Source organism: Pan paniscus, chromosome 8, assembly GCF_029289425.2.
Source record: "Pan paniscus chromosome 8, NHGRI_mPanPan1-v2.0_pri, whole genome shotgun sequence".
Classification (NCBI taxonomy): domain Eukaryota; kingdom Metazoa; phylum Chordata; class Mammalia; order Primates; family Hominidae; genus Pan; species Pan paniscus.
In genome coordinates, this window is record NC_073257.2 from 55,240,572 (window position 1) to 55,264,342 (window position 23,771).

The 23,771-nt window shown below is 38.4% G+C and overlaps 1 pseudogene; it reads right to left on the reverse strand.

Annotated features, from left to right (window-relative positions):
* The window catches only part of LOC100969605 (zinc finger protein 37A-like), a 41,592-nt pseudogene that overhangs the window by 16,997 nt on the left and 824 nt on the right, over positions 1–23,771 (reverse strand).

A 23,771-nucleotide genomic window follows, 5' to 3' on the forward strand; every position in this document is an offset into this window, starting at 1 on the left:
GACTTCTTCTTTTCCTAATTGAATACACTTTATTTCCTTCTCCTGCCTAATTGCCCTGGCCAGAACTTCCAATACTATGTTGAATAGGAGTGGTGAGAGAGGGCATCCTTGTCTTGTGCTGATTTTCAAAGGGAATGCTTCCAGTTTTTGCCCATTCAGTATGATATTGGCTGTGGGTTTGTCATAGATAGCTCTTATTATTTTGAGATACGTCCCATCAATACCTAATTTATTGAGAGTTTTTAGCATGAAGCGTTGTTGAATTTTGTCAAAGGCCTTTTCTGCATCTATTGAGATAATCATGTGGTTTTTGTCTTTGGTTCTGTTTATATGCTGGATTACATTTATTGATTTGCATATATTGAACCAGCCTTGCATCCCAGGGATGAAGCCCACTTGATCATGGTGGATAAGCTTTTTGATGTGCTGCTGGATTTGGTTTGCCAGTATTTTATTGAGGATTTTTGCATCATTGTTCATCAAGGATATTGGTCTAAAATGCTCTTTTTTTGTTGTGTCTCTGCCAGGCTTTGGTATCAGGATGAGGTTGGCCTCATAAAATGAGTTAGGGAGGATTCCCTCTTTTTCTATTGATTGGAATAGTTTCAGAAGGAATGGTACCAGTTCCTCCTTGTACCTCTGGTAGAATTTGGCTGTGAATCCATCTGGTCCTGGACTCTTTTTCGTTGGTAAGCTATTGATTATTGCCACATTTTCAGCTCCTGTTATTGGTCTATTCAGAGATTCAACTTCTTCCTGGTTTAGTCTTGGGAGAGTGTATGTGTTGAGGAATTTATCCATTTCTTCTAGATTTTCTAGTTTATTTGCGTAGAGGTGTTTTTAGTATTCTTTGATGGTAGTTTGTATTTCTGTGGGATCTCTGGTGATATCCCCTTTACCATTTTTTATTGTGTCTATTTGATTCTTCTCTTTTTCTTTATTAGTCTTGCTGGCGGTTTATCAATTTTGTTGACCCTTTCAAAAAACCAGCTCCTGGATTCATTAATTTTTTGAAGGGTTTTTTGTGTCTCTATTTCCTTCAGTTCTGCTCTGATTTTAGTTATTTCTTGCCTTCTGCTAGCTTTTGAATGTGTTTGCTCTTGCTTTCCTACTTCTTTTAATTGTGATGTTAGGGTGTCAATTTTAGATCTTTCCTGCTTTCTCTTGTGGGCATGTAGTGCTATAAATTTCCCTCTACACACTGCTTTGAATGCGTCCCAGAGATTCTGGTGTGTGGTGTCTTTGTTCTCATTGGTTTCAAAGAACATCTTTCTTTCTGCCTTCATTTTGTTATGTACCCAGTAGTCATTCAGGGGCAGGTTGTTCAGTTTCCATGTAGTTGAGCGGTTTTGAGTGGGATTCTTAACCCTGAGTTCTAGTTTGATTGCACTGTGGTCTGAGAGATAGTCTGTTATAATTTCTGTTCTTTTACGTTTGCTGAGGAGAGCTTTACTTCCAAGTATGTGGTCAATTTTGGAATAGGTGTGGTGTGGTGCTGAAAAAAATGTATATTCTGTTGATTTGGGGTGGAGAGTTCTGTAGATGTGTATTAGGTCCGCTTGGTGCAGAGCTGAGTTCAATTCCTGGGTATCCTTGTTGACTTTCTGTCTCGTTGATCTGTCTAATGTTGACAGTGGGGTGTTAAAGTCTCCCATTATTAATGTGTGGGAGTCTAAGTCTCTTTGTAGGTCACTCAGGACTTGCTTTATGAATCTGGGTGCTCCTGTATTGGGTGCATATATATTTAGGATAGTTAGCTCTTCTTGTTGAATTGATCCCTTTACCATTATGTAATGGCCTTCTTTGTCTCTTTTGATCTTTGTTGGTTTAAAGTCTGTTTGATCCGAGACTAGGATTGCAACCCATCTTTTTTTGCTTTTCATTTGCTTGGTAGATCTTCCTCCATCCTTTTATTTTGAGCCTATGTGTGTCTCTGCATGTGAGATGGGTTTCCTGAATACAGCACACTGATGGGTCTTGACTCTTTATCCAATTTGCCAGTCTGTGTCTTTTAATTGGAGCATTTAGTCCATTTACATTTAAAGTTAATATTGTTATGTGTGAATTTGATCCTGTCATTATGATGTTAGCTGGTGATTTTGATCGTTAGTTGATGCAGTTCCTTCTTAGTCTCAATGGTCTTTATATTTTGGCATGATTTTGCAGTGGCTGGTACCGGTTGTTCCTTTCCATGTTTAGCACTTCCTTCAGGAGCTCTTGTAGGGCATGCCTGGTGGTGACAAAATCTCTGAGCATTTGCTTGTCTGTAAAGTATTTTATTTCTCCATCACTTATGAAGTTTAGTTTGGCTGGATATGAAATTCTGGGTTGAAAATTCTTTTCTTTAAGAATGTTGAATATTGGCCCCCACTCTCTTCTAGCTTGTAGGGTTTCTGCCGAGAGATCTGCTGTTAGTCTGATGGGCTTCCCTTTGAGGGTAACCTGACCTTTCTCTCTGGCTGCCCTTAACATTTTTTCCTTCATTTCAACTTTGGTGAATCTGACAATTATGTGTCTTGGAGTTGCTCTTCTCGAGGAGTATCTTTGTGGTGTTCTCTGTATTTCCTGAATCTGAATGTTGGCCTGCCTTGCTAGATTGGGGAAGTTCTCCTGGATAATATCCTGCAGAGTGTTTTCCAACTTGGTTCCATTCTCCCCGTCACTTTCAGGTACACCAGTCAGACGTAGATTTGGTCTTTTCACATAGTCCCATATTTCTTGGAGGCTTTGCTCATTTCTTTTTATTCTTTTTTCTCTAAACTTCCCTTCTCACTTCATTTCATTCATTTCATCTTCCGTCGCTGATACCCTTTCTTCCAGTTGATCGCATCGGCTCCTGAGGCTTCTGCATTCTTCACGTAGTTCCCCAGGCTTGGTTTCCAGCTCCATCAGCTCCTTTAAGCACTTCTCTGTATTGGTTATTCTAGTTATACATTCTTCTAAATTTTTTTCAAAGTTTTCAACTTCTTTGCCTTTGGTTTGAATGTCCTCCCATAGCTTGGAGTAATTTGATCGTGTGAAGCCTTCTTCTCTCAGCTCATCAAAGTCATTCTCCGTCCAGCTTTGTTCCGTTGCTGGTGTAGAACTGCGTTCCTTTGGAGGAGGAGAGGCGCTCTGCTTTTTAGAGTTTCCAGTTTTTCTGCTCTGTTTTTTCCCCATGTTTGTGGTTTTATCTACTTTTGGTCTTTGATGATGGTGATGTACAGATGGGTTTTTGGTGTGGATGTCCTTTCTGTTTGTTAGGTTTTCTTCTAACAGACAGGACCCTCATCTGCAGGTCTGTTGGAGTACCTGGCCGTGTGAGGTGTCAGTCTGCCCCTGCTGGGGGGTGCCTCCCAGTTAGGCTGCTCAGGGGTCAGGGGTCAGGGACCCACTTGAGGAGGCAGTCTGCCCATTCTCAGATCTCCAGCTGCATGCTGGGAGAACCACTGCTCTCTTCAAAGCTGTCAGACAGGGACATTTAAGTCTGCAGATGTTACTGCTGTCCTTTTGTCTGTGCCCTGACCCAGAGGTGAAGCCTACAGAGGCAGGCAGGCCTCCTTGAGCTGTGGTGGGCTCCACCCAGTTCGAGCTTCCCAGCTGCTTTGCCCCTCCCCCAGCCTCGCTGCTGCCTTGCAGTTTGATCTCAGACCGCTGTGCTAGCAATCAGTGAGACTCCGTGGGCATAGGACCCTCCGAGCCAGGTGTAGGATACAGTTTCCTGGTGCGCAGTTTTTTAAGCCCGTCGGAAAAGCGCAGTATTCGGTTGGGAGTGACCCGATTTTCCAGGTGCCATCTGCCACCCCTTTCTTTGACTAGGAAAGGGAACTCCCTGACCCCTTATGCTTCCCAAGTGAGGCAATGCCTCGCCCTGCTTCGGCTCACGCACGGTGTATGCACCCACTGACCTGCACCCACTGTCTGGCACTCCCTAGTGAGATGAACCCGGTACCTCAGATGGAAATGCAGAAATCACCCATCTTCTGCCTTGCTCACACTGGGAGCTGTAGACCGGAGCTGTTCCTATTCAGCCATCTTGGCTCCTCCCCTCAGTACAGTGGACTAAGATGAAGTTCTAAATGGACCAGGCTAAGTGCTTAAAAAGTGCCCCAGGACAGAGCCAATTTGCAAATAATAAGAAAGGGGTTTTGTTGTATTTTTGTTTTAGTTTTTTGTTTTTTCTTTTTCTTTTCCTTTTTCTTTTTTGTTTGGTGGTGGTTGTTTGAAATCTGGCCTTCCAGGAAAAATGCCTGTTAAAACACTACCTGAACACAAGCTAAAGAGAGAGAATTCAGTGACCACACGTAAGACTGCAAAAAAAAGTTTGAAAAATTCATAAAAACAAATGGATACTGAAGACTTCAGTAATTAAGAACAGCAAAGTCTAGAGAAGAATGAGAAAGTGATTTCTAAAGTTACTAAATTATAATATTAAAATACCCAGTTTCAACAGGAACAAGAAAATCACAAAGCATACAAAGAAACTGGAAGTGTTGTCCAATCAAAGGAAAAATAGAAATTGACAGATATATCCCAGAGGCAAACCAAACATAACACTTCTTAAACAAAGACTTTAAATCAACTGTCTTAAATATGCTCAAAAGCTAAAAGAAAACATACGAGCACCAGAGAGAACCATGAAACAACTTATAAACCAAATATCAATAAAGAGATTGAAATTATAAAAAAGCACCAAATAGACATTCTAAAACTAAAAAGTACCATAATTGAAATAATGAATTCACCAGAGGAGTTCAACAGCAGATTTGGGAATGCCAAAAATAATCTGTGAATTTAAGTATAAGACTATTGAAATTATCAAGTCTGAGAATCAGAGCAAAAAAGAATTAAGAAAAATAAATGGAACCCAAAGCACCTATGGGACACCATCAAGCTGACCAGCAAAAACATTATGGGAAATGTAGAAGAATACAAGAGAGAGAAGGAAATAGAGTATTTGCCGAAAAGCCAAAATTAAACTCCCTAAATTTGGTGAAAGACACAAATCTACACATCCAGGAAGCACAATAAACTCAAAATAAACTCAAATACATCCACCAAGTCATGTTATAAGCAAACAGTCATAAAAAAAAAAAAATGACAGAGAATCAAATGCAAAGGAGAAGCAATTTGTCATATACAAAAGAACCTCAAAAAGATCATCAGCAGAAACCTTGGAGGTTAGAAGGCACTGGATTGATATATTCAAAGTGCTGAAAGAAAAAGCTGTCAGCTGAGAATTCTATGCATGGGAAACATGCTTGTCAATAATGAGGACATTCCCAGATGAATACAAGCTAAGGGAGTGTGTTTTTTACCAGATCTACTCTGCAAGGAATGCTAAAGGGAATCCTTTGGGTTGAAATGTGATTCACGACAAACAAGGGAACTGTTAAAAGATTATAAGCCAAGTTTTCATCTGGATTTGGTCTTAAAAGAGAAATTAGGATTAAATAAATAAGAAAAATGGCAGAGATTGGCAGAGTGGATAAATTTCTTCAAATAATGCATTCAAAAATGTAATTAGAATGAATAAGATCAAGTATTTGATAGTACAACAGGGTGACTATAGTCAACAATTTTTTTTATTATACTTTAAGTTCTGGGGTACACTTGCAGAACATGCAGGTTTGTTACATAGGTATACATGTGCCATGGTGGTTTGCTGCACCCATCAACCCATCATCTACATAAGGTATTTCTGCTAATGTTATCTCTCCCCTACCCCACCACCCTCCAACAGGCCCTGGTGTGAGATGTTCCCCTCCCTGTGTCCATGTGTTCTCATTGTCCCACTTATGAATGAGAACATGCAATGTTTGGTTTTCTGTTCTTGTGTTAGTTTGCTGAGAATGATGGTTTCCACCATCATCCATGTCCCGGCAAAAAACATGAACTCATCCTTTTTTATGGCTGCATAGTATTCCATGGTGTATATGTACCACATTTTCTTTATCCAGTCTATCATTGATGAGCATTTAGGTTCGTTCCAAGTCTTTGCTATTGTGAATAGTGCCACAAAAAAATACATATGCAAGTGTCCTTATAGTAGAATGATTTATAATCCTTTGGGTATATTCCTAGTAATGGGATTGCTGGGTCAAATGGTATTTCTGGTTCTAGATTCTTGAGGAATCACCACACTGTCTTCCACAATGGTTGAACTAATTTACACTCCCACCAACAGTATAAAATCGTTCTTATTTCTCCACATCCTCTCCAGCATCTGTTGTTTCCTGACTTTTTAATGCTTGCCATTCTAAATGGTGGGAGGTGGTATCTCATTGTGGTTTTGATTTGCATTTCTCTAATGACCAGCGATGATGAGCTTTTTTTCATATGTTTGTTGGCCACATAAATGTCTTCTTTTGAGAAGCGTCTGTTCATATCCTTCACCCACTTTTTGATGGGGTTGTTTTTTTCTTGTAAATTTGTTTAAGTTCTTTGTAGATTCTGGATATTAAACCTATGTCAGATGGATAGATTGCAAAAATTTTCTCTCATTCTGTAGGTTACCTGTTCACTCTGATGATAGTTTCTTTTGCTGTGCAGAAGCTCTTTAGTTTAATTAGATCCCATTTGTCAATTTTGGCTCTTGTTGCCATTGCTTTTGGTGTTTTAGTCATGAAGTCTTTGCCCACACCTATGTCCTGAATGATATTGTCTGGGTTTTCTTCTAGGGTTTTTATGGTTTTAGGTCTTACATTTAAGTCTTTAATCCATCTTGAATTAATTTTTGTATACGGTGTAAGGAGAGGGTCCAGTTTCAGTTTTCTGCATATGGCTAGCCAGTTTTCCCAACACCATTTATTAAATAGGGAATCAATTTCCCATTGCTTGTTTTTGTCAGGTCTGCCAAAGATCAGATGGTTGTAGACGTGTGGTGTTATTTCTGAGGCCTCTGTTCTATTCCATTGATCTATATATCTGTTTTGGTACCAGTACCATGCTGTTTTGGTTACTGTAGCATTGTAGTATAGTTTGAAGTCAGGTAGTGTGATGCCTCCAGCTTTGTTCTTTTTGCTTAGAATTGTCTTGGCTATCTGGGCTCTTTTTTGGTTCCATATGAAATTTAAAGTAGTTTTTTCTAATTCTGTGAAGGATGTTAATGGTAACTTGATGGGGATAGCATTGAACCTATAAATTACTTTGCAGTATGCCCATTTTCATGATACTGATTCTTCCTATCCATAAGCATGGAATGTTTTTCCATTTGTGTGTGTCCTCTCTTATTTCCTTGAGCAGTGTTTTGTAGTTCTCCTTGAAGAGGTCCTTCACATCCTGTGTAAGCTGTATTTCAAGGTATTTAATTTTGTTTGTAGAAATTGTGAATGGGAGTTCACTCATGATTTGGCTCTCTGTTTGTCTATTATTGGTGTATAGGAATGGTTGTGATTTTTGCACAATGATTTTGTATCCTGAGACTTTTCTGAAGTTGCTTATCAGCTTTAGGAGATTTTAGGCTGATACGATGGAGTTTTCTATATATACAATCATGTCATCTGCAAACAGAGACAATTTGACTTCCTCTTTTCCTATCTGAGTACCCTTTATTTCTTTCTGTTGCCTGAATGCCCTGGCCAGAACTTCCAATATCATGTTGAATAGGAGTGGTAAGAGAGGGCATCCTTGTCTTGTGCTGATTTTCAAAGGGAATGCTTCCAGTTTTTGCCCATTCAGTATATTGGCTGTGGATTTGTCATAAATAGCTCTTATTATTTTGAGATACATTCCATCAATACCTAGTTTTTTTGAGAGTTTTTAGCATGAAGGGGTGTTTAATTTTGTCAAAGGCCTTTTCTGCACCTATTGAGATATTCATGTGGTTTTTTTCATTGGTTCTGTGTATGTGATGGATTATGTTTATTGATTTGCCTATATTGAAACAGCCTTGCATCCAAGGGATGAAGCCAACTTGATTGTGGTGGATAAGCTTTTTGATGTGCTGCTGGATTTGGTTTGACAGTATTTTATTGAGGATTTTTGCATAGATGTTCTTCAGGGATATTGGTCTGAAATTTTCTTTTTTTGTTGTGTCCCTGCAAGGTTTTGTATCAGGACGATGCTGGCCTCATAAAATGAGTTAGAGAGGATTCCCTCTTTTTCTATTACTTGGAATAGTTTCAGAGGGAATGGTATCAGCTCCTCTTTGTACCTCTGGTAGTATCTGGCTGTGAATCCGTCTGGTCCTAGACCTTTTTTGGTTGGTAGGCTATTACTGCCTCAATTTCAGAATTTGTTATTGGTCTATTCAGGGATTTGACTTCTTCCTGCTTTAGACTTGGGAGGGTGTATGTGTCCAAGAATCTATCCATTTCTTCTAGATTTTCTAGTTTATTTGCATAGAGGTGTTTATAGTATTATCTGACGGTAGTTTGTATTTCTGTGGGATCAGTACTGATAGCCCATTTATCATTTTTTTATTGCATCTATTTGATTCTTCCCTCTTTTCTTCTTTATTCTTCTGGCTATTCTATTTTGTTGATCTTTTCAAAAAACCAGCTCCTGGATTCATTGATTTTTTTAAGGGTTTTTCGTATCTCTATCTCCATCAGTTCTGCTCTGATCTTAGTTATTTCCTGTCTTCTGCTAGCTTTTGAATTTGTTTGCTCTTGCTTCTCTAGTTCTTTTAATTATGATTTTAGGGTGTCTATTTTACGTCTTTCCTGCTTTCTGTTGTGGGCATTTAGTGCTACAAATTTCCCTCTAGACACTACTTTAAATGTGTCCCAGAGATTCTGGTACGTTGTGTCTTTGTTCTCATTGGTTTCAAATAACTTCTTTATTTCTGCCTTAATTTCATTATTTACCCAGCAGTCATTCAGGAGCAGGTAGTTCAGTTTTCATGTAATTGTGCAGTTTTGAGTGAGATTCTTAATCCTGATTTCTAATTTGATTGCACTGTGTTCTGAGAGACTGTTATGATTTCCATTCTTTTGCATTTGCTGAGGAGTGTTTTACTTCCAATTATGTGGTCAATTTTAGAATAAATATGTTGTGGTGCTGAGAATAATATATATTCTGTTGATTTGGGTGGGAGAGTTCTGTAGATGTCTCTTAGGTCTGCTTGGTCCAGAGCTGAGTTAACATTCTGAATATCCTTGTTAATTTTCTGTCTTGTTGAACTGTCTAATATTGACAGTGGGCTAAGTCTCCCACTATTATTGTGTGGGAGTCTAAGTGTCTTTGTAGGTCTCTAAGAACTTGCTTTATGAATCTGGGTGCTCCTGTATTGAGTGCATATATATTTAGGATAGTTAGCTCTTCTTGTTGCATTGATCCCTTTACCATTATGTAATGCCCTTCTTTGTCTCTTTTGATCTTCATTGTTTTAAAGCCTGTTTTATCAGAGACTAAGATTGTAAGCCCTGCTTTTTTTGCTTTCCATTTGCTTGGTAAATATTCCTCCATCCCTTTATTTTGATGTGTGTCTTTGCACATGAGATGGGTCTCCTGAATACAGCACACTGATGGGTGTTGACTCTTTATCCAATTTGCCAGTCTGTGTCTTTTAATTGGGGCATTTAGCCCATTTACATTTAAGGTTAATATTGTTATATGTGAATTTGATCCTGTCATTATGATGCTAGCTGGTTATTTTGCCCATTAGTAGATGCAGGTTTTTCATAGTGTCAATGGTCTTTACAATTTGGTATGTTGTTGCAGTGGCTGGTACTGGTTGTTCCTTTTCACGGTTAGTGCTTCCTTCAGGAACTCTTGTAAGGCAGGCCTGGTGGTGACAAAATCTCTCAGAATTTGCTTGTCTGTAAAGGATTTTATTTCTCCTTCGCTTATGAAGCTTAGTTTGGCTGGAAATGAAATTCTGGGTTGAAAATTCTTTTAAGAATGTTGAATATTGGCACCCACTCTTTTCTGGCTTGTAGGGTTTCTGCAGGGAGATCTGCTGTTAGTCTGATGGGCTTCTCTTTGTGGGTGACCTGACCTTTCTCTCTTGCTGCCCTTAAAATTTTTTCCGTCATTTCAACCTTGCTGAATCTGACGATTATGTGTCTTGGGGTTGCTCTTTTCAAGGAGTATCTTTGTGGTATTCTCTGTATTTCCTGAATTTGAATGTTGGCCTCTCTTGCTAGGTTGGGAAAGTTCTCCTCGATAATATCCTGAAGGGTGTTTTCCAACTTGGTTCAATTCTCCCCATCACTTTCAGGTACACCAATCAAACATAGATTTGGTCTTTTCACATAGTCCCATATTTCTTGGAAGCTTTGTTCATTCCTTTTTGTTCTTTTTTCTGTAATCTTGTCTTCTCACTTTATTTCATTAATCTGATCTTCAATCTCTTATATCCTTTCTTCTGCTTGATCGAGTCAGCTATTGATACTTGTGTATGCTTCATGAAGTTCTCGTGCTGTGTTTTTCAGCTCCATCAGGTGATCTATGTTCTTCTCTAAACTGGTTATTCTAGTTAGCAATACGTCTAATCTTTTTTCAATGTTCTTAGCTTCCTTGCATTGGGATAGAACATGCTCCTTTAGCTTGGAGTAGTTAGTTATTACCTACCTTCTGAAGCCTACTTCTGTCAATTTGTCAAACTCATTCTCCATCCTGTTTTCTTCCCTTGCTGGCAAGGAGTTGTGATCCTTTGGAGGAGAATAGGCATTCTGGTTTTTGGAATTTTCAGCCTTTTGCAGTGGTTTCTCCCCATCTTCATGGATTTCCTTACCTTTGGTGTTTGATGTTGGTGACCTTCAGATGGGGTCTCTGAGTGGATGTCCTTTTTGTTGATGTTGATGTTATTCCTTTCTGTTTGTTAGTTTTCCTTCTAACAGTCAGGCCCCTCTGCTGCAAGTCTGCTGGAGTTTGCTGGAGTTTCACTCCAGACCCTCTTTGCCTGGGTATCACCAGCAGAGGCTGCCGAACAGCAAAGATTGCTGCCTGTTCCTTCCTCTAGAAGCTTTGTCCCAGAGGGTCACCTGCCAGAGGCCAGCTGGAGCTCTCCTGTATGAGGTGTCTGTTGGCCCCTACTGGAAGGTGTCTCCCAGTCCGGAGACACGGGACTCCATTTGAGGAGGCAGTCTGACCTTTAGCAGAGCTTGAACGCTGTGCTAGGAGATCTGCTGCTCTCTTCAGAGCCATCAGGAAGCAACCTTTAAGTCTGCTGAAACTGTGCCCACAGCCGCCCCTTCCCCCAGGTGCTCTATCCCAGGGAGATGGGGCTTTTATCTATAAGCCCCTGACTGGGAATGCTGCCTTTTTTGTCAGAGATGCCCTGCCCAGAGAGGAGGAATCTAGAGAGGCAGTCTCAGCCTTGCTGAGCTGTGGTGTGTTCCACCCAGTTCAATCTTCCAGGCAGCTTTGTTTACACTGTGAGGTTAAAACTGCCTACTCAAGCCTCAGCCATGGCAGACGGCCCTCCTCCCACCAGGTTCGAGTATCCCAGGTTGAGCTCAGACTGCTGGGCTGGCAGTGAGAATTTCAAGCCAGTGGATCTTAGCTTGCTGGGCTCCGTGGGGGTAGGACCTGCCGAGCCAGGCCACTGGCTCCTGGCTTCAGCCCCCTTTCCAGGGGAGTGAATGGTTCTGTCTCACTGGTGTTCCAGGCACCACTGGGGTATGAAAAAAAAGCTCCTGCAGCTAGCTTGGTGTCTGCCCAAACGGCTGCCCAGTTTTGTGCTTGAAACCCAGGCCCTGGTGGCATAGGCACCAGAGGGAATCTCCTGGTCTGCAGGTTGTGAAGAGTGTGTGAGAAGTGCAGTATCTGGGCCAGAGTGCACCATTCCTCATGGCTCAGTCCCTAATGGCTTCCCTTGGCTAGGAGAGGGAGTTCCCAGACCCGTTGCACTTCCTGGGTGAGACGACGCCCCATCCTGCTTCGGCTCACCCTCCATGGGCTGCACTGACTGTCCCACTGGTCCCAGTGAGATGACCCAAGTACCTCAGTTGAAAATGCAGAAATCACGCGCATTCTGCGTCAATCTCTCTGGGAGCTGCAGACCAGAGCTGTTCCTATTCGGCCATCTTGACACAAATCCCAAAAATAATTTATTGTACATTTTAAAATAAGAGTATAATTTGATTGTAACATAAAGAAAGGATAAGTGCTGTAGGTGATGGATACCCCACTCACTCTGATGTGATTTTACACATTGTAGGCCTATATCAAAATATCTCATGTATATAAATCACATAAATATATATACTCACTATGTATCCATAAAAATTAAAAACAGAAAATAAGGGGAACAAAAGAAAAAGATCTAACCATAAGCTGTCTCCAAGAAACTCATAGTAGATCCAAAGCCAGTAAGCTGAATGTGAAAAGATGAAGAAAGATATTTATGCAAATAATAACCAAAAGAGTGCTGGGTAGCTACACTAATACTAGAAAAACAAAAAACAACAACAACAAAAAACAGACTTTAAGTAAAAAACTGTTATAAGAGACAAAGAAGGACATTATACAACTGGAAAAGTGTTAATAAAAAAATCAATTGCAAACACACGTAGATCAAAGAAAATAGAACCAAACATATAAAGCAAACACTGACAGATTTAAATGAAGAAATGCAGAGTTCGGTAATAATAGTTGGACACTTCATTGCTGTGCTTTCATTAATGGATAGAATATCCAGACAGAAGATCAGTAAGAAAACAGAGTATTTGAATAATGGTATAAACCAAGTAGGCCTAAGAGAAGTATGTGGAATACTCTACCTACCAATAGCAAAATATGCATTATTCTCAAGTGCACAAGAAACATTCTACAGGGAAGCCCACAGATTAGGGCACAAAATAAATCTCAGTAAATTTAAAAAGACTGAAATAATAAAAAAAATATATATTTTCTGACCATAATAGGATAAAGCTAGAAATCAGTAATAGAAAAAAATTTTTAACGTGGATATTAAAGTTTAATGATCAAATAAGAAAGCACAAAGGAAATTTAAAAATACTTAGAAACAGGTGAAAAAGTAAAGAGACTGTATCACAACTTATGGGATGCAGCCAAGAATATGCCTATAAGGAGATTTATAGCAATAAATGCCTATTTTCAAAAAGAAAGAAATCAATAACTTTACACCTTCAGCAACTAGCAAAGAAGGATCAAACTAAACCCAAAGCTAGCAGAAGGAAGGATATAATACATATTACAGCAAAGATAAGTGAACAGAAAATAGAAAACTACAGAGAACCAAAAAATCCAAAAGCTGATTCCTTAAATAGAACAAAATTCATAAGCTTTTAGCTAGATTGACTAAAGAAAAAAAATTCAAAGGACTAAAATCAGCAATGAAAGTGACATTACAAAAAAAATGGGTTATAAGAGAATACTATGAACAACTGTACACTAATAAATTAAGTAACTCAATGAAATAGACACATTTCCTAGAAGCACACACATTACTAAAACTGACTCAAGAAGAAATAGAAAATCTCAACATACTTATAACAAGTAAAGAGATATATCAGCAATTTTTTTAAAAAACTGCCCAAGGGAAAAAAATCCAGCGTAAGATGGCTTCACTGGCCAATTCTATCAAATTAAAGAAGTAATACTAATCTTCCTCAAACATTTCCAAAAATTAGAAGGGAATACTTCCTAACTAATTCCCATGAGTTTTATAATGCCGGCCAGCATTATCTTGATACCAAAGCCAAAAAAAGACTTCACAGGAAAATAAAATTACAGGCTAATATCCCTTATGAATACAGATGTAAAAAATTATAAAATACTAGCAAACAAAATTTGGCAGCATATTAAAAACATTACATACTATGACCAAGTTGGATCTATCCCAGGAATGCAAGAGTGGTTCAATATAAGAAAATTAATCAGTGTAAGACACCACATTAATAAAACAAATGAATAAACACGTGATCATATCAATGATGCAGAAAAAAATACAAAACCTAATACCATTCAAGGATAATAAAACTCAGAAAACAGAGGAAAGGAAGCAAAGTTCTTCAACATAATAAAGTGCATATATAAAAAACTCACAGGTAACATACTCCATAGTGAAAGACTGAAACATCCCCTCTAAGATCATGAACAGGCAAAGGATAGTGCTTTCACCACTGCAATTCAACACTGTATTAAAAGTTCTAGCCAGAGCAAATAGGCAAGAAAAAGAAATAAAAGACATTCAAATTGAAAGGCAGAAGTAAAACTACTCTATTTGCAGATAACATTATTTAGCAAATAATCCACAAAAAAACTATGAGCTAACAAATGGTTTCGGCGAAGTTGCAGAGTACAAAATCAACACATAACAATTAGGTTTTTTGTAAAAAAAAATACTCCAACAATGAACCATCCAAAAGGAAATTCAGAAAATAATCCCATTTATGATAGTATCCAGTAGAATAAAATACTTAGTGTTATGGTCTGAATGTTTGTGCCCTTCACAACTTCATATGTTGAAATCTAATACCATTGCAATAGTATGAAGAGGCATGGCCTTTAGGAGGTGATTAGGAAGCTCTGCCTTCCTTCATGAATGAGATAAGTGTCCTTATAACTTAATGGACAAAGTAGTGGCTTCACAACCTGGAGAGACAGGTTTAGATACTGTGCTGCCAATAAGCAGAAATTTTATTTTTGATAAGCTTACATAAAGTAATAATGTTTTTCCAAAAATAAGACTTTGTCAAATGGCCCCTTTTAACTTCTAAAATTTTTTAATACATCAAATCTGATTTGAATATTTAATATAGCAAGTATGGATAATTCCAGGAGGATGGTGATCTAAGGGATCAAACCAGAGCTGAGGAGACAGGTAGCACTGGCAGGTTTAAGAGATTAGATACAGGCTGGGCGCAGTGGCTCATGCCTGTAATCCCAACACTTTGGGAGGCCAAGGCGGGCAGATCACCTAAGGTTGGGAGTTCGAGAACAGCCTGACCAACATGGAGAAACCCCATCTCTACTAAAAATACAAAAGTATCCAGTCATGGTGGCACATGCCTCTAATCCCAGCTACTTCAGAGGCTGAGGTAGGAGAATCACTTGAACCCAGAAGGTGGAGGTTGCAGTGAGCTGAGATCATGCCATTGCACTCTGGCCTGGGCACCAAGAGTGAAACTCCATCTCAAAAAAAAAAAAAAAAAAAAAAAGACTGGATACAAACAGGGAGAAGGAGCAAATAAATATTGTGGATAATGATATAGCCTGGTTTCTCACTATTGGAGAAAGAAGTTACAAAGATGGAAAACAGAAAGGCTATGGGGTTAAGATTGAAACTGGGAAATGTCTATGTAAACTCATTGTTTAAAAAATATGTATAGACAGACCAATACAAAAATAAGTGTACACATGTGTATTTCTATGTATGTGTATGTACACATACATACATGTATTTCCTATCTCTGTCAATTGAGAGGGTCTGAGGCAGTGACAGCCTCTAGCAATGAGCACCCAGATCTTGGTTTTTAAATTCCATCCTCCGCTAGAAAGAACAATGTCCTTTGGAGAAATGGCTGATGGCAAAGGTAGTGCAGGAAAAGGACAAGATGGGCCAGGCATATCTGTTGTGCCACAGAGTAATTACTCAAAAATTGATGTGGGAAGCAGGCTGAAAATGGAATAGGTAATTCCAAAATTCCATCCCAAACTAAAGCAACAGTTAAGCTGGAAAAACAAAAAAAACCCTCTCAGCATCAAGCTTTTCAGAATTCTCCAATCTAATTAAAAACCTAGTAAACCCAGAACATTTCTGGTGTGGCTTGCTGATGCCTGTGCCAAAGTGGACAGTATGCACTTTGTTTTCAGAGAACTGTAGTTGTGTGTTTTGATCTGTCTATGCGGGCTCTCTGAAGAAGTGGCTCACAGGCTTGTCTTTGTTTTGCCTGCCTTGGAACTTTCTCAGGGCTAGTCTTCCAGGAAGTGCTAGTTGAAAGCATTTAAAGGCAATTATCTGGCCTCAGCAGCCAGATGAGAAAAGCAGCAGATGGACTGATAAAACTGGGAGTGGAAAAACTGGGAAGGAAATACATGGGGGCCGGGGTGGGGATAAGGGGTTTGAAAAGCTCCTGCATAAACCAGGGAATTGAGGTCATGTGCAAGGCCAGGGCAATATGCACGCTCACAAAAAACCTGAGAGGAACCTAAGCTTTCAGTCTGGTTGACCTTCAGGCTCAGTGTAAGCAGGAAGTAAAGCTTTACACAGAGATGTAAATGGCCTGGCAAACCATTACAAGAGCGCCCTAAAACAGGGCCAATATGCAAAGACCAGAATAGTTTTTGTTTTGTTTTGGCTTTGGGCAATTAAAGAAATCTCTGTCAGATCACAAACTGACCACTAAACTAAGGGAACAGAGGTTTCTGTGACCATGTACAACAAAGAACTTTACAAAAATAGTTTTGAAAAGTCACAAAATAAACAAACAATGCAAAATAAACAGCAACAACAAATTCTGGGGAAAAGAATATGATTTCTAGAATTAACACATTTTAATATTCAAAATGTTCAGTTTTCAATAAAAAATTATGAGGAATGCAAAGAAGATAATATGACCCACAGACACACAGAAAAAAGAAATGAATAAAACCTGTCCTCAAAGACACCTTTGTTATTGGTCTTACTAGATAAAGAATTTAAATCAACTGTTCTAAATGTGCACAAAAAGCTAAATGAAACCAGACAAAGAACTAACAGAAAACAGGTGAGCGATGCCCTGCCAAATATAAAATATTAATATACAGAACAAAATTACAAAAATGTAATTAGGAATGTCTGGAGCTGACAAGTACAAAAACTAAATTTTTTTAAAATCAGTCAAAGGATTTAATAAAAGATTGCAGCTCAAAGAGAACAAAGAATCAGCAAAATTGAAGACACTGATGGAGATTACTCATTCTGTGGAGCAGAGAAAAAGAATGGTGAAAAATGGACAGTGCCTAAGAGATCCATGAGACAACATCAAGCATACCAACAAGTTAATAACAAGAGTTGCTAATGAAGAGGAGAAAAGGGAACCAAAAAATATCTGAAGAAATAATGTCTGAAGACCTTCCAAACTGATGAAAGACATGAATCTCTATGCCCAAGACTCTCAAGAAACTATAATTAGGATAAGCTCAAAGAACTTCAAACTGAGAGAAATAATAAATTGTCACAAGACAAAGAATCTCAAAAGTAGCAAGAGATAAGGGACTAACCATGTACAAAGGATCTGAAATAAGATTAACAGCCAGACTTTTATTAGGAACCATGAAGGCCAGAGGCAGTAGGATAATGGCACCTTTCAAGTGCCAAAAGAAAAAATATATATATCAAAAATTCTACATTTGGCAAAACTGCCTTTCAAAAATGAAAGAGAAATTAAAACATTCCTAGATCAACAGAATCTGAGAGAATTTATTAGTACTAGATCTGTCCTACAAGAAATGCAAAAGGAAGTCCTTAAAGTTGAAACCAAAGGACATTAGACAGTAACTCCAATCGAAACACACAAAAAATTCAAATGGTAAAAGTAACTACTGTAAGTAAATGCAAAAGCCAGTCTTATTGTATTCTTGGCTTTTATGTTCTCTCTTTTTTCTATATGATTTAAAAGACAAATACATAAAACAATAATTATAAATCTATGGTAATGTGCACGCTATTTATGAAGGCATAAAATGAGACAATAAGAAGACAAAGGACAGGGACAAAGCCGTATAGGAGGAGAGTTTTTACATAATATTAAGGCTTAGTTAGTATTAATGCAAGCTAGATTGTTATAAATTCAAGATGCTAATTGCAATTCCAAGTATTAACACTAGGTAAATAATGACTACAAAGAAATACAAAAGGAATTAAAATGGCACATTAGAAAAAAACAAACACAAAAGAAGGCATACACAGAAAAACTGAAAACAAAAAAGATGTAATACGTATGGAAAACAAATAGCAAAATGGTATAAGTCCTTTATCAGTTTATAATTTACTCTAAATGTAAATAAACTAAACTCCCAACTAAAAGACAGAAATTGGCAAAATAGGCTGGGCATGGTGGCTCACACCTGTAATCCCAGCACTTTGGGAGGCTGAGGTGGGCGGATCACGAGGTCAGGAGTTTGAGACCAGCCTGACCAATACAGTGAAACCCCGTCTCTACTAAAAAAAAAAAAAAAAAAAAAAAAAAAAAAAATTAGCCAGGTGTAGTGGTGTACACCTGTAATCCCAGCTACTCGGGAGGCTGAGGCAGAAGAATTGCTTGAACACTGGAGGCGGAGGTTGCAGAGAGTCAAGATCGCACCACTGCACTCCAGCCTGGGTGATGCAGTAAGACTCTGTCTCAAAAAAAAAAATAAATAAATAAAAAATAAAAATAAAAATAAATTGGCAAAATAAATATAAATATATGATCCAGGTATATACTGTCTACAAGACACTCTCTTTAGATACAAACACACAACACAATAGGTTGAAATTGAAATGACAGAAGAGGATAGTAACCTAAAGAATGCCAGGGTGGCTATACTGAGACAAAAGAGACTTTAAATCAAAAATTGTTACAAGAGAAAAACACTACATATTGATTTAAAAAAAAAAAAAAACTCAGTCTACAAAGAAGACATAGTAACAGAAATAGAAATAAATCATCCTGAAGTTTACATAGAATTTCAAGGGATCTCAACTAGCCAAAATAATCTTGAAAACCCATGCATGTATGGTAAAATGATTTTCAACAAAGTTGTCAAGAACAGTCAATAGGGAAAGGACAATTTTTCTAACAAATAGTGTTGGTAAAACTGGATAGCCACATGCAAAACAAAACAAAAACAAAAAAATTAACTCAAAATGAATCAAAGACCTAAATCTAAGAACTAAAGGTACAAAACTCATGGCAGAACACATAGGAGAATGGATTCGTGTGGCAATGTTTTCTTGGATATAATACCAAAAACCACAGGCAACAGAAATAAAAATAAATTGGACTACATCAAACTTAAAAATTGTGCATCAAAGGACACAGTTAACTGAATGAAAAGACAACCAACACAACAGGAGGAAATATTTGCAATTCATGTATCTGATGAGGAATTAATATAAAAAATATATAAAGAACCCCTACAACTCAAAACAAACAAAATAACCTGATTCAAAGATGGACAAAGGATTTGAACAGACATTTCTCCATTAAAGATATATAAATGGTCAGCAAGCTTATGAAAATATGCTCAACATCACTGATCATTAGGGAAATACAAATCAAAACCACAGTGAAAAATTACCATACACCCATTACAATGGCTGCTATCAAAACAACAAAAGAAAATAACGAGTGTTGGCAAGGATATGGAGAAATCAGAATCCTGTGTACTGAGGATGGGACTGTAAAATGGTGCACCTTCTGTAGAAAACAGGTCGGTGTTTCCTCAAGAAATTAAAAATAGAATTACCATAGGTTCCAGCCATACCACTTCTGAGTATATAACCAAAAGAACTGAAAGAAGGATCTCAAAGAATAGTTGTACCCCATGTTCACAGTAGCATTATTCACAACAGTTAAAAGGAGGAAGGAACCCAAATGTCCACTGACAGATGAATGAATAAACAAAACATGGGTACAATGAAATATCATTCAACATCAGAAAGGAGATAAATTCTGACACATGCTACAACACTGAGGAAGCTTGAGGACATTACGCTAGGTGAAATAAGCCGGTCACAATAAGACAAATACTGTATGATTTCACTTATATGAGATATAGCAAAAATAGTGAAACTTATAGAAACAGAAAGTAGGATGGTGGTTGCCAGGGGCAAGGAGGAGGGGAAAATGGGGAGTTATTGTTTAATGGGTAGAGAATTTCAATTTCCCAAGATGAAAAAATTCTGGTGATTAGATGTACAATATGAATATACTTAACACTGCTTCTGAACTGTACATCCAAAAATAGTTAAGATTGCTAAAGCAAAAAACTAACAATAAATAAAGATGCCTGCTTTGGCCACATATATTCAACACTGTACTAAAAATTTCAGCCAGAGCAATTAGGCCAAGTAAATAAATAAATAAACCCAAATTAGAAAGAAAGAAATGAAATAGTTTTGTTTGCAGATGACATGATCTTATATGCAGAAAATACTAAAGAATCCACAAAGAAACTACTAGAAGTAGGAAACAAATTCAGCAAAATTACAAGATACAAGATCAACACTCAAAAATTATTTGTGTACTCATTACAATGAGCAGTCAAAAAGCAAATTAACAATTCCACTTACAATAGCATTTAAACAAAAGAAATTTTAGGCTTGTGGGCCATCACAGTCTCTACTGCAACCAGTCAACTCTGCCCTCGTAGTGTGAAAGTACCCACAGGCTACACATAAATACATGAGTATGGCTGAGTCCCGATAAAACTTTATAGACACTGAAGTCTGAATTTCATATAATTTACGATAGCATTTAAATGAATAACTATTTAATAAATTTAAGCAAGGATATGCAACACTTGTACACTGAAAACTACAAAATATTAATGAAGGAAAGAAGACCTAGGGAAAAAAAATCTTATGTTCATTGATTATAAGATTTAATATTAAGATAACACTCCCCAAAGTGTTATCACCCACTCTAATACTTACCCAATCCAATACTTATCAAAAACTCAACATACTTTTTTGCAGAAATAGAAAAGCTAACTAAAAATTCCTATGGATTGCAAAGCACCCTGCTGTGGAAAACTGTCGGTTTCACAATAAATTAAATGTAAAATTACCATATCACCCAGCAATTTCACTTGTAGGTATATACCCAAAACAATTGAAAGCATGTATTCAAACAAATATTTGTACATGAATGCTCATAGGAGCACTCTCCACAATAGCGAAACACAGGATGACCCCCAATGTCCATCAACAGATGAATGGATAAACAAAAGGTGATATATCCATATAATAGAATACTGTTCAGTCATAAAAAGGGACAAAGTACTGATATACAACTACAACATAAATGGGTCTTGAAAACATTATTCTAAGTGAGAGATCAGACACAAATTGTATGATTCCATTCATATGCCATATCCAAAATAGGCCAATCTATAAAGACAGAAAGGAGATTATTGGTTGTTAGGGGCTGGGAGCACAGGGGGGAAAAGGGAGCAACTGCTTATTAAGTTACAATACTGCTTATTAAGGGTGCTGTGTTTCCTTTTGGTGTGATGAAAATATTCCAGAAATAAATGGTGGTTATGGTTGTACAACATTGTGAATGTACTAAAGTCACTGAATTCTATACTTTAAAATGGCTTGTGAATTTCATGTGATGTGTGTTTTACCACAATTTTTTTTTTTAGGTAGAATCCCTCGAAAGTTATTGCAAATATTCCAGTTCTGCCCAGTCTCTAAGGCTGTCACAAAGCCTGCCACATCCTAACAACCCATGATCACCCTAGCCTACCAGGACGGTTTCTTTAAACAACCATGAGTCCTAATGCTACACAATTCACTGGATTTTTTTTTTTTTTTTTTTTTTTTTTTTCCTGAGACGGAGTCTCACTCTGTTGCCCAGGCTGGAGCGCAGTGGCACAATCTCGGCTCACTGCAACCTCCGCCTCCTGGGTTCAAGTGATACTCCTGCCTCAGCCTCCTGACTAGCTGGGATTACAGGCACGCACCACCATGCCCAGCTAATTTTTGTAATTTTAGTAGAGACAGGGTTTCACCATGTTGGTCAGGCTGGTCTCGAACTCCTGACCTCATGATCCACCCGCCTCAGCCTTCCAAAGTGCTGGGATTACAGGCGTGAGCCAATGTGCCCGACCTATTTGAATTTTTTAATCATATACTTTCTTTTGCTATCTGTTAAGTTTTCCCCTGGACTGCACATGAATTACTCACTTTGTTGTACTACTTTTTTAAGTACCTGCAAGACTGTCATCAGAAGTTTCACAATGTCACCTAATAAAGCCCACCAACAAACTGTTTTATGTTCCAGTTTCACAACTGTAAGATCACAAGATCTGCATTCACCTATATGACATTTTTGTCTTACTCTTCATCAACTCTCTATCAGAAATCAGCAAACATTTTCTGTAAAGAGTCACACAGTAAATATTTTAGGCTTGTAGGCCATTACAGTCTCTGCTGCAACCAGTCAACTCTGCCTTTGTAGTGTGAAAGTACCAACAGGCAATACATAAATACATGAGTATAGCTGAGTCCCAATAAAACTTCATAGACAATGAAGTCTGAATTTCATACAATTTCCAAGCAAAATAATACTCTTGGTTTTTTTCCCTCAGCCACCTAAAAGTATAAAAACCATCCTTCATTTGTGGACCATAAAAAAACAGACAGTAGGCTGCATTTGACCCATGAACTGTAATGTGACCTCTCCTCTATATTTTCCAGGATGTTATTTCTACTTTTATATGAATGTATAGACATTTTTTAAACCTCAATAATTACTTTTAAGCAAAACTGTGAAAAAATAAACAACTTACCTGGGATGTGATCATATTCCACTAGTGTTGGCAGAGCAGAGAAAACCGAGAGGGTGTAGCTTACAAATAAGAAAAGAACATGAGAAATGTCACTTGCCTAAAAAGGTCCACCTCCCAGCTGGCAAAACATCTCTAAAAGGGAGATACTCACACGTCCATGCATGACTCTGGCATGGTTATGTACTGCTTGGACACATTAGTTTTCAAATGTGAAAACGTTTGGTTTTCTACTGACTTATAAACAACTTATGCTGTACTCTAACAGAGTATGCAAACCAATATATTAAACTAATTAAGCAAGTTAGGAAAAGCCAAAGAATGGAACATAATACTTTCATTAAAACTGATGCTAAACAAAAATACTCAGGTTTTAATCTTTATTATAAACCAGAGAATCCCAACAAGGTTTTGAAAAAAGTGATGTATTTTTCAGCCCAGTTTTTTTTTGTTTGCTTTTTTGAGACAGAGTCCTGCCCTGTCACCCAGGCTGGAGTGCAATGGCACAGTCTTGGCTCACTGCAACCTCTGCCTCCTGGGTTCAGGTGATTCTCCTGCCTCAGCCTCCCAAGTAGCTGGGACTACAGGTGCGCACCACCACGTCGGGCTAATTTTTTGTATTTTTAGTAAAGACGGGGTTTCACCATGTTGGTCAGGCTGGTCTCGAACTCCTGACCTCGTGATCTGCCGGCCTCAGCCTCCCAAAGTGCTGTGATTACAGGCGTGAGCCACTGCGCCCGGCAGAGCCCAGTTTTTTTGGAAGGAAAACGAACTTGCTCTAACTTGGTTTCAGGTTCTCAAAACCATCTTTGGATTTTAAAAAGCAAACGGATTTTTTCTTACTCTGTTGTCAATGCAGCAAACACCTGCCTGAGTCCTCAAGCGACTCAGTGTCTGTTCTTGACTCTGCCACAACAAAATGTGTCAACGTCAACAGTCACCCCATCCCATCTTTTAAATAAAGCCGAAATAGATAACTTACAGACCTTTCTTGCGGCTGCACCTCTGATTCTGTAAGATCAAGATGGGGGCATCCATACATCTGTAGTTGTGCTGCAATATGCCAGCAGCTCAACATCTAGAACGAGCGAGTAACGAATCCAGGCATGGAGGGTGCTGTCCTCCACTTGGCTGCTAAGCTCGGCCCTCCGCATGATGCCTTCACAACTCCCCAAGAAGCGGTGCTGTCTGCTCCTTCGGCCTTGCCCTCCTCTGCCGCCACATCTGAATGGGCACAAATCTCCCACCATCACCCAGCCTGTGGGAGTCTGGACAGGACACAAATCGAGCCTCTGCTCCTCCCATCCGTGCTCTAGATCTCTAATGAGGTCTCGGCCCAACAGGTCCGATGTCCTCCTAGGAGGGCCCCTGCACCCTCACCCCCCCTTTCCCTTCTC